The 16,890-nt window shown below is 37.8% G+C and overlaps 1 protein-coding gene across 7 annotated transcripts in view; it reads right to left on the bottom strand.

The window, feature by feature from the left end:
* CRACD (capping protein inhibiting regulator of actin dynamics) overlaps nucleotides 1–16,890 on the bottom strand; it is a 166,907-nt gene that overhangs the window by 72,067 nt on the left and 77,950 nt on the right. For all 7 annotated transcript variants that reach the window (XM_074904849.1, XM_074904848.1, XM_074904850.1 and 4 more), the window contains one exon: nucleotides 5,455–5,599. The gene's annotated coding sequence lies outside the window, so the exon portion shown is untranslated. The remainder of the gene's footprint in view (nucleotides 1–5,454; nucleotides 5,600–16,890) is intronic.

The raw sequence follows: 16,890 nt of genomic DNA, 5'->3' as shown, positions 1-16,890 counted from the left end.
CATCTAAAATGATGACAGCCATTAAAAATTACAGCATTTGTCCTTCTGTAAAATATATAGTCAGGTTAAAATAACAGTTTTAAAGGCCTTGAAGAATTTTTCTAGTGAAACTTGCCTATGGGTTATATATCGTTCATACTCTTTCTTCATCTCCAGAACCATTCTTTTTTGGGGAAGAGGTCATACTTTTAGACAATAACATATGCAATATGGAAAAAGAGTAAGATACAAACCAGCTCTATATGACATTGTTTTATCCTGATTTATATCAACAAAAATTAGCAACCTCAGCAGGATCCTGCAGTGGGAAACATTACCCAACCATGACAGAAGAGTTCAGCTCCCCTTTCTACTTAATGATAAAGATGATGGAGCTGAAGAAAAACCTTGTCTCGAAGACGCATCTGTCTACTGCCAGTCCAGGACATCACAGATCTTGAAGAAGATCAAGGAGTGCAGTGAAGCATTAAGTAAAAGTAACAAAGCACAAAAGCACACATAGGCAGCTTTTTAAAAGCTGTGTAACTCTCTGAGCTGCATTTCAGCTGAGACATTCATTCAGATGGAGGGGAAGAAGGCCACAAGGAAATTTAAATCTCTGAATACAGAGCAGATAGTCAGTCCATTGCCAGTACTGAACTTGATATGCCATATCATAATTAGCTCCGATATCTACATGGGTGTCTCTTCCTTTTAGAACTTCCTGAAGAGCTTTACCTTTCTCCACCCTAGTCAGCCACTAAAGCCCAGGGCTATAGTGAGCTTCCAGCTCCAGGAAGCACTAAATCATATTAAAATTAAGCATGTGATTCTCCTTCCCTGAATTAGGGCTTCTAAGATTATTTAGCCACTGCTGGATACTTAAGGCAGGAATATCACAAACACAAATACCACCTTAGCAAGGTAAAATCAGGATTTGTGCCAGTTTTTGCCTGTTCCAAACCTTCAAACCTGAATTCCTGAGTACTCTTAAGATCAAAATTTGAACTTTAAAACTCATATGTAGGGGCAGTCATACAAAAAATAACTACAGGAATTCTTTAGTTGATCCAGTTCTAAAAGTACTAGAGAAGCATACATCATCTTTTGCCCTCAGGTAATTTTGCCTACAGTACTCTTCATTGATATGCTCTCTGAATTCAGCATAGAAGAAATTAAAAGAACATAACCTACAGATTAACTAAACCTGGATTAATTGTGTAAGACCCTATCATCAGCAGGACCACAAAAGTAAAAATCTAAGCAGAAACTGATCTAAATTTTGCAAACATGACTCCTAGCCTTGTGAAAAATTGACTTGACACAAGAAATTTTGAACATGTTGAAAAAACTCAAGAACCAGACAAGCTTCACAGTTTGGGCCTCATTTTGAGACACAAGCTGCTCCAAAATACTTCTAGTGAGCACAGAATCTTTGCTTGGAACTACTGAATCTAACTAGGAACAAACCCCTCAATTCCAATTATAACTTGGAATTATAAAATACAGAAACAGATTTAATTCAAACCAAGCAATACTATCGCAATCAAATCATTTCACAAAAACTAGTTCTGCCTTAGAAACTATTATTCTAAAACTCTTACCCTATATTAAGCACAAAGATTCAAAAGTATATAAGCATCTAGAGGCTCAACATAAATACTGCTCTGATTTTAACACAGTATACCATCCATCTTATCTGAGGGAGGTAAAAGCAGAAAAAAACTATTGCAAAATTATCAAAACAAGGTTTTGCATACTGGGTAGCTTCCTGGGGAAACAGAGCAGATGCAAAAGTTAACTCATTAAGTGATATATTGAGAAATTTAAGGAACATAAAAAATATGACATGGTAACTTGTTTTGCTCATTTGTTGTTTTATTTATAGTTGTTCTACCATTATTTCAAAGCAAGCTGATAAAGAATAACTCTGTTTTTCAATATGACAGTATTACCTCTCAGAGGACAATTCTGTAGAGGAGCTTGTGCTATTCACTTCACTCCCTCCAGGCTCTCTTGGAGATCCCAAAATTGTCAGGTGTAGCTTCCACATTATAACAGACCTACCTACTGCCCTCCCACTCCCCTGCCAATAATTAAAAACCCTAAACTTCTCAACTTCTAAAAGCTTACAGGTTGCCAACCTGGTAAACACTAGGCACAGATCTCACAACTCTTAGAGAAGGACTAGGTACCTAGATTCAGAAGCTGGTGGACTCCAGTTCCCTTTCTGTTGGCCACAAAGAGAAATACACACAACCAGGAGATTTCCCAAATGATATATGAAGCAAGTACTTGATATTTACAGCACAGTTTTCAGATCATCAAAATCTTTATAATTTTTACTGCAATTACTGCCCTCCAATGATCAGCAGATGGATTTAACCACCCAAATTTTCAACTCCTGCTGCAAAGTTCTGTGTGGTTCTGCAGACAGTGTGATATTCTGAACTAATTAGTTAATTGCATATCAGAAAATACTTCCCATGGAACTGTGAACAACATTTCAGATTGCTGCAACTCTCAGGTCATCTTCTTGGTTGTTCTTCAAGTCATGGAGAAGACAAAGAAGTTGGTTCTTTCTAAGTAGGACATGCATTGAGGACAGATGTGGCTATAGCAAGTACAGGTAAGTTTTTTAGAGTAGTTTTCCACATGGTGCAAGCATGGAGCTACCCAGCTGAGGTCTGCAGCTCACCACCCCAAGTCCCAGCACTGCACAGTGAGAGGCACCAGGTGAGAAAACCATGGATTAAATGAGCAGCTTTCTCTGGTGCGTGGGGTCACTCCTGCACTGGGCTAGAGTGAGGACATGACATTGTTCTGCATGAAAGCAAGCTATGGCAGAGTTGCAGAAAAGCATGAAATCAGAGTCCATTTACAGTGAAAGACTTCCTGGCTGGTTTTGTTATATTAAATTTGAGAAGACAAACAATTCATTCTCATTAATAATATGTAGAAGGTTCACAAATCAAGGAACTTTTCCCATTGAGGTTTATTCTAATTATCACTAAAATTCATTGCAAGTGTAACACAAAAAGAGCTTAGCAATCTAGAAAATTAATCGTGAACAAATGTTACAACATAATGTTGACTAAACCAAGGTCTCTGTCTTCTTGGCAGGACAACCTCTTCATTTAAATTCTTCATTTTAAATATCTTCATTTTAAATAAATACATTATTTGCATAGCCAGTTATTGCACAGTGATTCATTTCATACCTCCATTAAAGTGACTGAAAGAACACAAATGTATCCACAGTCATCAGTTACTGTAAGAAAGAAATCTGAACTGGGTAAACAAAAAGAACAATAGAGGCAAAAGAAGGAGAATAAGAAATTAATGGAATAAAGAGGCAAAAACACCTTTAGATGATACAAATGAAATCAGAAACTTTCACAGAACATAAAAGAACAAAGGTTTTCCTATGTTTCTACTTTTTGAAGAATGAAAACAAAAAGTGTGCCTCAAAGGAAAACTGAAGGTTATAGAGAAACAGGATAGGGTCGCCAATAATTATGAGTCTGAATTTGTAAGCATTTTAATCTAGAAAATGTGAACTGGTAGAATGAGCTGGAAAAAATATGTATGTATTAGAAAAAATCAAACATTAGACTTCAGTAAACCTGTTCAGAAGTTGACTAACACAAATTTACACATTATTTACAACAAAGAGAATCTTATGGATAAAAGCTAAATTTCTATTCACAGTACAAACTATTTCCTATTAAAGTTTTGGTCCTATCTTCTGCAGGAAACAGCAGAATATTCTAACAACAGGGTATGGGGGTAGGTTACAAAAGAACACTGGGTACACTGTCAGAAAAAAACTTAGCTTTAATTCTCTTGGAAGAAAAATTCTATGCAAATTCTGTACAGAAATGTATGTCTTGCATACTTCATTTATGAAATTTGTATTAGGCAATCTGGAGATGATATTGTAACTGACCACACTCACACACTGCTCTTTGAATGGTTGTATTTTAAGCCAATGGATATTGTATTTTACTTGACAAAGTATAAAATGTGCTATTTGAGAACTGCCATATTGCATGCAGAAATTAAGTCTATTAAAAGGAAACAGGATAGCTCAGAATCTGTAATCCTTACACAAAAGTGGCATGGAAATATGAGGTTAGAGTGAGCAGGTAGGCAGCATCCTGTGTTTACAGAGCACTTTCCATTGGTGGTTGAACATTTTGTATCTTCCTGCTTTGAAAAAATAAGAACATACTCTAACCATAATACATAACAGACAACAGCTCACAAATTGGTATTTCAAAGCACCTGTGTACCTTCAGCTGAAGTGTAGTAGGTTTTTATGGTAGAAAAATATCCTCATGACTATGACTGTCTTGAGAAAACAGAACCTTTTTTCTTAACAAGCCAATGTATTCTAGCTGATCATTTCAGAGGAGCTGTCAACGGTATCTGCTTATCATTCACAACAGTCAAATGTACATTTTGACAGTCACAAGTAAGGCAGGACGTTTAGTTAACTAAGTGTCTGTTAATTTACAGGGAGATATTGGTTACACAGGACAGATTCTCTAAACCACATAAATAACTTTGAATAACAGAACCATACTGTTTTGTGCAAAAGCAAAACTAGCTTTTCTACATTAGATAGACACTGAACCCAGTTATATAGAAATGCAATGTAGAGTAGGGCATTTTCAAATGAAGTCACTGATGAACACATTTGCTCTGGGACCACATTCCAGAACGGTTGCTTTAGAAATAAATTATTACCTATTATTCACAATTCCAACGTTCTTCCCAGGGGGGAAAAAAAAAAAAAAAAAAAAAAGAAAAACAGAAAAAAAGAGGGAAAAAAAAATCTGAATGGAAAAAATCCTCTGCTTCTGTCATTCCACTTTTAGAGGAGATATGCACAGTACAGTATGTTTTAACTGTTTTCACCTTCTTCCAACACTTTTCAGAACTGAAGCATCTAAGGAAGTAGAGTTGTCAATATTTTAAAAATAACCAATCAATCCAAAACCTGGCAGAAAGGAAAACAGTGCAGATCTGTTCTGATAAAAGCCTAAATGGTGGACTATTACTTAGCACTAATTCCCAGTGGCATCATTCTACAAACACACTGTATATCTGTCTTGGCAAAATGAGCCTTGCTTGGTAGGCCAGAGACCACATAAATCTTTGTATAGCTAAGAATAGCTTCAGTGGTTGAAATGAAAGAAAGTATTTGCTGTTATGTGCAGTACTTGTTTTCTTTTTTCCAAAATATACAAAAAAGCTACACAAAAAGTAGTTTTAAGTACAGTAACACATGCATTACATTCTTCAATATGAAAAGGCTCCTTTTTTCCATTTTAAAGTTAGAACATGCAGGTTAAATACTCTAGCATTCAACTATTATCTAAATTTTCACTTCTGCCTTCAACTTAATGTATGGTTAAACAAAAACATCATTTACAGTGTTAAAGGATCAGCAGATAAACATTGCCTTACCTTTTTTTAAGATGGAGTGTGGTATTCTCTACTTTCACACAGTCTTGCACTCACTCTGAAATGGGGATTTTTCTTTAATATAAGTGATCAGAAATCAGGATACACTGGCTAGGGACCAGTGGTTAACATTCTTCTCCCAGACTGCCTAGGTGTGAGGGGAAAAGAAAGAATTTTAGTTCACCTTTTCTAGGTTAGCCTAAGAGTATTTTTATTTTTTTTTCCCCTCATTTGAGGGGTGCTTATAAGCTGAGCAATTCCTGTCTGCCACATCTCTTGTAAATGGGTTGAGATGTTTGCAGTCTAAAAAAAAAACAGAGAAGAAAGGAAAAAAAAAAATGATGTTGCAACCTGAGAAATTTTCATTAGCTTCAGATTTCCCTCTGAGACTTTCATACAAAATGGTCTTTCTTTACTCTAACTAGCAAAATAGCAACACTTTCTTTTTTTTCCTTCCAAACAGTCACATCCTGTAGTTCTAAATCAGTTATATCTAAAGAAAAATATATCACTGTTTTTACTGTAGTTTTGGCTGAAATAAAAATGAAGTATTTGACTCTCTCAAAAGGCAAAACTAACAACTTCTAAAAATTAAAATGAGTACTTATCATAACTTTGGGTTTCCTTCTACGACAGTATATAAAAATGAGTTTTAACTGTTTTTCTGACAAAAAGCATGACATGCCTTTTTTTAATTAAAAAACCTATCTTATTACAAAAAACTGAAACTGTACTATTTGATTTGAATACACCGCAAAATCAGAAAAATTTAAACAGGTGAAAACAACTTGTAAAATTGTACAGAGCAAATGAACTACATTTTTAACAGACTTTTTTTTTTTTTTTTTCTGGTTTCACTAGTTTTTCAGTTTACATTGAAAAACTTGAAACTACAATTTTTGACGAAAGTGTGACATTAAAATTTCCTCAAAAGTTTTTGACTCTTCTTAGGGACTGTCATGCTTCACTTTGTATATAACTAAAAGTATCAGACAGGGATTTTGTAGCATCTACCCTATTTCCACACTCTAACAGTTATTAAATAGTATTTGCTATATTTATTCATTCTTACATCCTCAGGCAGATACAAATAAGAGTATTTTGTCAGAACAATGCAATTAGCAATTGGCTAAATCATGCTCCATTCAACTAGACAAGGATAAGTGCATTGTTGGACCACTGGCAATCAAACATAACAGCTTGCAGGCATTAAATTCTGGAGTTATTAGCCCCAATATTCAGCTACTGCTGAAGTTCATGGGCTAAGTGTTGGTGGGCACTCTCAGGCTGTCAGGACAGATAATCTAGATCAGTGCTGATCCTAGCAAAAGCACCTGGAAGAAGGCAAAATCTGTTTAAGCTGAGAAACCAGAAATTAGCACTCAGTTGACTCTGCACCACTCATAACATTTAGATGTCTTCAAGGTGTGAATGAAAGATGAGAAAGCAATACGAAAACATCCAGAGCTTCTCAGGCCAAATTTTTTTTTTTTTTTAAAAAAAGGTATTCCTAATGCCCATGACAAACTTTGAAGGTCTCGAACTACTAGTACTGGCATGTAACTGGGAACTCCAGATGTTAAAAATCTCATATACACACACCAACCTGAAATCTAATTTTCACACACAGACTTAGCACTACCCTCTTGCTTATGGGCACAAGATCCGATACTGAAAATAACATGTGCAATGGTGTAAGCATCAAAAGTTTGTGGCCTGCAACAGGATATCAGGTCAATGTTGTTCTAGCAAAACAGCAGGAATGTATTCACTTTTTCACGAAAAAGCACTCCCAGTAATCAATTATCAGTGCAAAGGTGTCTGTTAGATCATATCAGTAAATGCTGCATGCAAACAAAAGCCATTTCAAGCACAGCCTCTCTGACAGTCCCTACCCTGCAAATGTGTTGTTAACTGGCAGAGCAGAAAACATCTCTCAGTGGGACATGTCTACTAATTTCACATGTTTCCCTGCCCTTCCTGCACTTGACTGCCTCATGCTAATGGCTGTGGCACAGCAGACACCAGAGGTTCAATGCATCGGCCATAAAGAGCCTTCTGTGACAGAGACTTCAGGTCTATCACCTTGTGTGCATCCCATGGGGAGCACTAAATCTACCAGTGGCTGCCATTACAGAGGGTCAATTTTCATTACGCTAGTTGAGGTTTTGAAGCATGTGAACAATGGACCGACCTCTGAATTAGCTTATTGTTCTTGAAAATCAGAATCAAAAGGACTTTGAACCCCTGGATATAATACAGGCTTTCATTGTTCAAGGTGCAAGAAAAAGAAACTTAAAGCAGAGTCAGTGTTGACTACTAAGCTCAAGCAGCATACAAGGAGACACCCTAGCAGTAATAAGCAAACAGAAAAGTTCTTCCTTCTATGTAATAACATTCTTTTCTTCTCAGGTGGAGAAGCTAAAACAGGTGGACAGGGAAACATTTCAATGAAGGGGAAACTCCCACAGACATGGAAGATTTGGACCTTGAAAGATTATTTCAGGAAATTATTCTATACTGTCCTTTTCCAACACAGCCATAAAATTCAACACAGTATTAGAAATAAGTGTTTCCAGCATAGGAAGATAAGCAGATGCATACTCTGCATGCCTTTAGAAAAATTTACTGTATCCCACAGTAAAAAGTAGCAGACAGAAGCAATGTTGCCAGGCCCAGAATCCATGAAAATCTGACCAGAATGGAAATCAGGAAATAAAAGAAGTTGCTTCAGTTTCTCAAGATTTTGCTGGAAGACACAGAGCTCCATACTCTGCATTTTACCTTTTCACAATCTATACTTGCCTCAAGACATAATAATAGTACAAAACTTAAGAACATAAAAAGGCCATTAAAAAAGCAAGTCCCTGAAAATACCTACCCTGATGCTAGAGTTACCAGTGGTAAATTGATCAACTGGTCTACTTTCAGCTTTTCAGACAATAGTTGCTCTTGTCTATAGTCCACATGGTTGTTATTTCACCACTCAACACAAGACTAGCAAGCAATTAAGCATGGCAAAACATCAAATATTTGTCCATTAAAAGACCCTGCTATATCTTTTTTCCCTGTCTATTAAGTACCTGTTTTCCTAAGAGCATGTTTCAACTTCTCAGAATAGCTGAGTAACACTCCAAAAGGAAAATACTATGTACAGTATTTCACAGGTAAATATAACGAACATTACTCAGAGAATACTTTTTTTTTTTTTTTTCCATATGCAAAGAATGCCTCTGATTTAAAGGGCAGGGAAAAAAAGTGTTTCAGATCAGACAGAGAAAGCCAATGTGAACAACTCCTGAAAAAATCAATAGAGTGTAAAGATACCTTTTAGTTAAAATACTGAAAGCTGTGACTCAGTGTTTTGTATCATGAGCAAGAACATGACCCTTCTATGAATTGCATGGTTTCTTTAAAACATGGTAGATCATTCTGTACCAGAAATACTGTTAGCACATTTTAAAAATGGGATTCTCAAATTTAATTTAGCAACACCTATAATTTAAAGCATTTGGTTCACATATAAAGATATATAGAGTATCAGTATAAAGATTTCTTTTTTCCAGACTACTTACCTGACAAGAGCTTGCAATGAATTATTAGCCCTGAAAAGTAGTACAATTCAGAAAATCACTTTTGGCATTGCCAGGTTTAGGAAACAAGTTATTACTATACAAACTGTTTTACTCACAAGCCATAGTGTATTTTGATACCAAGGTTTAGTTTTTAAATGAAAAATAAAACCAAAAGAACCCTCAGGCATTTCTTTAGTGGCCACTACTACAGTCATTTCTCTGTACTAGAGACTGACATGGTTTTGTGTTGCACATCATACAATTTCATTACTTTGGATTATCCTCTCTGACAATGCATCACATCCACAACTGCTCAAAGCTAAGAAAATAAATGATCTCTGGAGATCATATTAGATCATATTAACATTTTATCATGGTGCCAAACTTGAGTTTGACTCCCTAGCCCCTTCAGGGCTGGGTCCTGCAGGGAACACAATCCCCAAACATGCATGCATATGCATGCATCTTTGTATATACATGTACACACACAAAGCCATGGAATGGCAGATTAAGTTTATCTAACACTGTCTTCTTCCCAAAGTCAGAGGTTTGGAGTGTTCAAAGGGAATGAATCCCCTCACTACAATTACCAGGACTCATTAAGAGAAAAATAATATGCTAACAGATATGATATGACCTACCCTCTCCTAGGTTTCTACAAGTTACATAGTTTTTTACGAAATGCATAAGAATAGTAGTAGAGACAATTTTATTTCAAAAGGGGCTACCACCATAATAATATGTGCACCTCTCCTATCCATCCAAATATGGTGAGTGAAATCATAGTCTTGCTCCACATGAAGAAAATAATACCCAAATATGCTGGGCAAAGTGTGTGCTCACTCCTCAGCCAAAATTAAATTCTTTATATGATTTCTTGAGAGCTAAATAAGAAGCAAAACATTCAGAACTAGTAATTAAAAGCACTACAAATAAACAGAAAATATAAAAGTCATAGAACCATAGAATCAGAAAATGGTTTGGGTTGGAAGGGACCATAAAGATCATCTAGTTCAACACCCCCTGCCATGAGCAGGGACACCTTCCACTAGACCAGGCTGCTCAAAGCCCCGTCCAACCTGGCCTTGAACACTGCCAGGGAGGGGGCAGCCACAACTTTTCTGGGAAATCTGTGCCAGTGTCTCACCACCCTTACAGTGAAGAATTTCTTCCTCTTATCTAATCTAAATCTATCCTCTTTCAACTTAAAACCATTATCCCTCACCCTGTTAGTACATTCCCTGATCAAGATTCCCTCCACATCTCTCCTGTAGCCCCCTTTAGGTACTGGAAAGCCGCTATAAGGTCTCCCTGGAGCCTTCTCCAGGCTGAACATCCCTAACTCTCTCAGCCTGTTCTTGTAAGGAAGGTGCTACAGCTCCCTGATCATCTTCAAGGCCCTTCCCTGGACCCACTTGAGCAGTTCTGTGCTAATTCTTATGTCGGGGACCCGGAGCTGGACACAGTGCTGCAGGTGGGGTCTCACAAGAGCAGAGTAGAGAAGGAGAACCACCTCCCTTGACCTGCTGGTCACACTTCTTTTGATGAAGCCCAGGATGGTTAGTGAATTATATCTCAAAAAGGAGCACATGAATCTTGGGATAAGAAAAGCTTTGATAACTTCATCTATTATCATTGACATGTATCATGACCTGGAACTCTAGGATGTCAGAAAATACCATTTAATTCATACAACTGCTAGGTGCCTGAGGGAAAAACAACCAGTAAAAATGTTCAGCTCCCAGTTTTCAACAGTGGTAGAGGTAGGAGTGGAAAATTCTCCCAGATCTCCTTACACAGTTATTTTCAGCCATGCCTTGCAAGGCAGCCTCTTGCAGACTGCAACCTCAAGCAGGGAAATTAAGAGGGAAAAAAAAAAGATCAAAAAAACTAAAAAATATCTGAGCTGACTGTTATCACTATTCCACAAGCCCATACTTCTGAATAATACCTGCAAGTGCATGTAACAAGCTAGAAAGATGTAAAAGTTGTAAAGAAGAAAAAGCCAGGCTCTTCTCAGTAACACCAACTGACAGGACAAGGGGCAATGGGCACAAACTGAAACACGGGAGGTTCCCTTTGAACATCAGGAAATACATTTTTATTGTGAGGGTGACCGAGCACAGGCACAGGTTGCTCAGGGAGGTTGTGGAGTCTCCATCCTTGGAGATATTCAAAACCCAACTGGACAGAGTCCTGGGCAACCTGCTCTAGGTGGTTCTGCTGAGCAGAAGGGTTGGACCAGGTGACCTCCAGAGCAGCCTTCCAACTTCAGCCAGTCTGTGATTATGTGAAAAAACAAGAGAAACCAGGAAAGTAGTTTCCATGTATAGGAAACAAAAATCGGAAAACGTTCCTATTTTTTTAAAGTACAACCCTATTTATTACAAGCCAAACAATGACATGAATAAATAGGATAAAATTGGGTTAAACTTGACAGACCTGCAGAACAATTGCTGTTGACACTGTCATTTTCCTGGGTCAGGCTGACACCATTAAAAAGTCATCTCTCCAGTCAAGGTTGTGTAGATAAAATTCAACTGCATGCAAAAGACTGAGTAAGAAGGAAGCTTTGATCTCTCAAACTGAAAGGCAGTATATAGTCTTCTCAGAAAACCCTGCCAGGTCTTAATATGAAAAACGCAGATTTTGCAAGGCAACCATCCCCCCCACGCGTGCACACACACACGCACACACACGGCAGCTGTGTGCCCTCCTCAACTCTGCACTCCTTCACCTCCCTCCAGCGCATCCAGGGGCACTGAGGGTTAATTATACTTGCACAGACGGGCAGCAAAACTGCATCTAAAGACACTGGGGGACATACAGATGGGTAAATGAGACTCTTTGACCTGGGCGATATTACTGCTGATGAGATACAGAAAAGGGAGAAAGCACTTGGGGTTAGGGGAGCTAGATGCCATTGCAATGGGAAAATGGTTGTATTTTTGCAATGCACTAACACACTGCAGTGCTGCAGCATAGCCAGTACATGCTGTGGTTTTACCTTCACTGATGTTGAACAGCAACTAAAACAAAATAAAACTGTAGTCTTCCCTAGGTTGTAGGGTTTTAGAGAGAACTTCTCTATCAGATTATCTGATCCAGCTCTCCAAATGTGCTTGGCTAACCTCAACCTGTCCTAGCCATAGGGAACTTGCTCAAGTGTAAATCAAAGTATACTTTATTGTAGTGCTTAGTTATACTTACACTGGCAGAATTTACGTGTAAATTGGCAAGGAATAAATGAGAACCCAACCTCTCCCTCGGCTTAGGCTCCTCTTCTGCACAGTTTATATGTAACACTGCCTTCAGAAGAGGTAGGCTTTTTTTTTCCTTTTAAAACAATGCATCATGTTCTTTCTGAAGGACCGCAACATCTTCAATTAGAATTAGTTCTAAAACACTCTATAAGAGAAAAATGTGAAATACTAATGTTTCTTCATTTCACTCCCAAGATCTGTGGTTTTGCTTCTCTGTTTATTGTGCCAACTATAACCTCTCATGCCTAGAAAAAAATGTTTCTGCTTCCCTTGCAGTACCTTAAATGATAAGGCAGGTCATCAACTGCTGCAAGATTCTTTTACAATGGTAAAAATCCTCCAGTTATTTTCTGGCCATTTAAAGTGCAATTAAAAACACTGTTCTACTGTTACAAGTGTCATTCCTGACTATATACCCACACCATTTCCAAACACAGCTAGAAAAATTATTTGCAATATTATGTGACCAGCTTCTCGTCCCTTTATTTGATCTAAACTGAGTTCTGTGCTACAGGCTAACTTAAACGAGGCTGTAAAGTTGCTTGTGAATTAGGATCCTGCTCTACAAGAATAAAAGTAAAAAACCTGTCAAAAGAACTTGAAAGAAAAGGAAAAGAGGAATAGAAAAGCCTGAGCAACTCCTTGAGGAATGTCATATCACAAAGTGCACAGACAGCCCAATCATCACAGAGTAATGATGCCTAACCCTAGTGCATATCCAAGAATAGAGGGGAAAGGGAGTTTCTTGTAACTAGCTCCTCAATCTATGGAGAAATCACAATTTGTTTTCAGGTACTTGCTCGTGCAGAAATTAATTTGCCCACTGCCTTGGAAGCTGTCTGAAGAAAGGCACTATATAAACATAAATCTTTAATGAACCAAGTGACCTCATCATTGGGTAATTAGAGAAGCATAAAAACAACATGCTGTATAGGTAGAAAGTCTTTGAGTCAGCAGTGCCACGCACCAGCAGGCAGCAAACCCAAGAGTATCCATCCTGATGCCATAGCAGATTCCTTTTGACAAGCTTTGTGTTTTTATCTCAACCACCACAGGTCATCGGTGGCAAAAAGCAGAAGCTTCTGAGGACACACAAGTGCACAGTTCAACAATTAAGAGGGGGATCCCTGTCTCATCATTTCATCCAAGGCTTGCCTGAAATGAAGCATTTGACAGAAGTAAAATACATTTTGCTGCCTTTAAGAACACAAAAATAATCATTGAGTCTAAGCTGGTCAGTGATGCAAAGCTGTTAACACAGACCATGATGGTCCAACCTGTGGCTTGCAGCAACATCCTGGGGAAGACGGGGAACAGATGTATGAACAGAAACTGCTTAAGTAACCATTCAGCTCCTCCGGCCTCACAGAGTGACAGGAACTACCCCCACACGCAATGCAGTGGGAGAAGGCCAGCTTTTTTTTGTCCTTGCTTTCCAGCCCCGCTCTCTCCTTTCAACATCTATGGCTGCAGCTGCTCCAGCCCATCCCGCTCGCCAGCCCATTCACATGGTGGTAGCATGGAAGACACAGGAGGCAAAGGCTGCCAGGAAAGGCAGGAGAGAGAGCAGCTGCTGGCACAAAGTCAGACAAGGAAATTGCCTCTTGCACAGGGGTAAAGCTGCTGCTACCTGAAATAAAAAGTGATCGCAGGTCCAAAGTCCCCAGATCCAGGTCCTGTGAGTTCAAGGTGGTGGCGTTTGACAGAGATTTTTGCGGTCCCTAGTACAAAAAATTCAGTTACTCCAGATTTCCTAATAATTACAAGTTTCTCAATGGCATCATGAGGACAGCAGTTCTTTAAAGGGAATTTAAATGAGACAGGATGGTGACTTCGCAAGACCTTCCAATGAGGTTGTTCAACGCACAAGATCACCATTGAGGGAAAACAAATAATATCAAAGATTTCTGTGAAAAATATTAAAAAAAAAAAAAAAAAGTGGAGGTTTGTCTGACTGGCTCCTCTGGCAGAGCACGAGATGCTGTCTCTGGTGAAGTTAGTCAAATGAGCCAATGGTTTGCTGGACAGCTGTTTGGGGCCAGCAGCTCTGTGACTGGCATGCTTTTTTTTTTTTTTTTATTCTGTATAGAGAGAAGTGACAGAGGGAGCACTTCACTGGCAGTCTTAATCCTGCTAACACAGGGAGGAAACTCAGCTGAGAGCCATGCCAGCTGCATGCAGTGATTTTATCTGGCAACTGGTCTAAGCTGCCTTTGCTGTACATGAAAGAACTTGTTTTCCAACTAACTATACAAGCAATGCAAACATTGTCCAGCTTGTTCCAGGCAGTTTTTCAGCCTCTTCTACTATGACAATTTGACCCTGAAACTGTGGTCGATGATTACTGGCAGCCCAGTATCTTCATCCTGATACAGAATCCAGGTGGTTTTGCTTGCTGTCACGTGATTGACAATCTACCTCTCTCATACTGTTCTATCATCGCTAGGTATTAGCAAACAGCACAAAAGGGTTTGTACTTTTCCCCTCTTGTACTTCTGTCATTTGGAAATTAAGAAGTGGGATTGCAGAGACTTGGCACTCTTTGCCTGCAAGAAATCTATACGCAAAAAGCTACATTGTCCAGACAAGATTAATATTACTTAGTGATAATCAATAGTTCCATCCCTGAAGAGTTTGTAACCTTCTAATTTTTCTCTCTCACATATAAAAAGAGAGAAAGCAGAAAATGCAGTGGTGAGGGACAATAGTTTCCCTAATTGCTTCTAGTTATCCTAAGGATATAAAATATGAGGTGTGCAAACCTCAAGAGACAGGAAGGGATGAGGGAAGGAAATAATTTGCTGTGTGAAGATATGACAGTCTTCTATCAAATACAACATCAATAGGACTCTCAATGTTTGTTGTGTTTATTTAATAAAGTGCCACATGTAATGGAAGAAATCACATGGGTATTTATGAAAAAACAGCTCTATAAATCTATAATAAACTCAGAAGTCTCAAAGGAAGTAAGAAAAATCACTTAAAAGGACTTGAGAGTATTAATTGTATTAAAGCTCTTATTTGTGCATATCATGAATCTCTAGTTTACCCTCTTCTTGAAATGACCCACACTGAGTACCATGGAATAATTTTTCTTTCAATTCCATGACACTTCCATGAACAAAATACAGAACTTTTCCAGAAAGTACATTAATGTCTGTCCATTTGACAGACAGAAATGCCCCTTAGCAGCAAAGTTCCCAAGCCTTTTGCCAGTGGTGATATGTAATACCCAATGTAAAATATACATATGCTTAAAAATATATATATATACACCCACTCAGAATCACATACATGGTCAGTTTTCAGGTTTTTACAACACATTAAAGAAAGCTTCAAAATTCAAAGAACTTTTACTTCCCTTCACAACTTGATCTAACCTGAAAATAAAGTCCTCAGCACGAGCCAGCAGAATTAAATAAATCAGTTAATAGGGCAAGAGACTCTTTACACAGCTTAAAACTAATTAATATCTATTTAAATATCAAAGGATGACTTAAAAGCAATACCAGCTCTGTTAGAAATTCTGTCTTGTTTCTCCCTTCATCTAATTAGGGGGCATTTTTTGGAACATACTTTAAAAATGCCAACTTGGCATATGTGGTTTTGTTGAAGTAAATAACAAATAAAAAATAATTTTAAAAGCTTCTTCTACCTTTCCCCAAAACTGTGAGGTCTTCCTGTTAGGTATTTTTTCATCTCAAGGAAATGCATGCTGAATTTTATATACTTATTCATCTTTTGCTAATTGTAGTAGGCTACAACTCCAGTTCCTAGAAAAGATGAATGTGCTCTGCTTATTATTCAGTGTCATGCTTTTTCTTCACTTAAATTGCTCTATCTCCCAGTAAAGTGAAGCAACAGATTAGTACCGTTACTGTGTTTATTTTTCAAATTGGAAAATGCACCTTTTGCAGAAGTTATTCTTACAAAAAGAAATATATATTAGATGTAAAAGCCTCATTAAAAAAACAACTAATTGTAAAATGAGTTATTATTTTAATAGGAATTTATTAATAGAATCTATATCAGCATTTAATGGATTCTTATCAGATGCTTTTTCTAAACATAAATTATCACAAAAAATCTTCTGGATGAAGTTTGTTGTGAACACCACACATTCTATCAAGCCAGTGACATTTTAAAGCAGTTTAGAAACCCCTTTTCAGGTATGGCTGGTTGTGCAACCCATCACCACCTCCACTGTGACAGACAGAAAATATATGTAGAGTGAAAGAAATGTAACTGTGAAAGTACACCATAGCAACAGCAGTACATGTTTGTCTTCGCTTTTTGCATTTTGGTACACTCAATAAAGTTTTCACCCTGGCAGATATTTTCAGTCACCTGGAAACCCTCATTTTTTCTCTCTCTATGTGAAAAGAAGTATGGATTAGAAAGTCTTTCTAATGCTCTAATTTATGGTTTGCATGGGTTTTTGGATAGGCATTAAGTCTTTTTGTAAGTTTGAGAAGCATCCAACATGTTTTTGGAACTGCTGCTGTATCAGCAATAAGTGACAATCCTCTTATCAATGCTGTATTTCTCATACTTCTCCACAACCTTAGAACAGCATCTTTCCCAATGAGATAGCTGAAGGT

Source organism: Athene noctua, chromosome 4 (assembly GCF_965140245.1).
Source record: "Athene noctua chromosome 4, bAthNoc1.hap1.1, whole genome shotgun sequence".
Classification (NCBI taxonomy): domain Eukaryota; kingdom Metazoa; phylum Chordata; class Aves; order Strigiformes; family Strigidae; genus Athene; species Athene noctua.
Note: the sequence above shows the minus strand (reverse complement) of the source record. Positions and strands in the feature narration are given on the sequence as shown.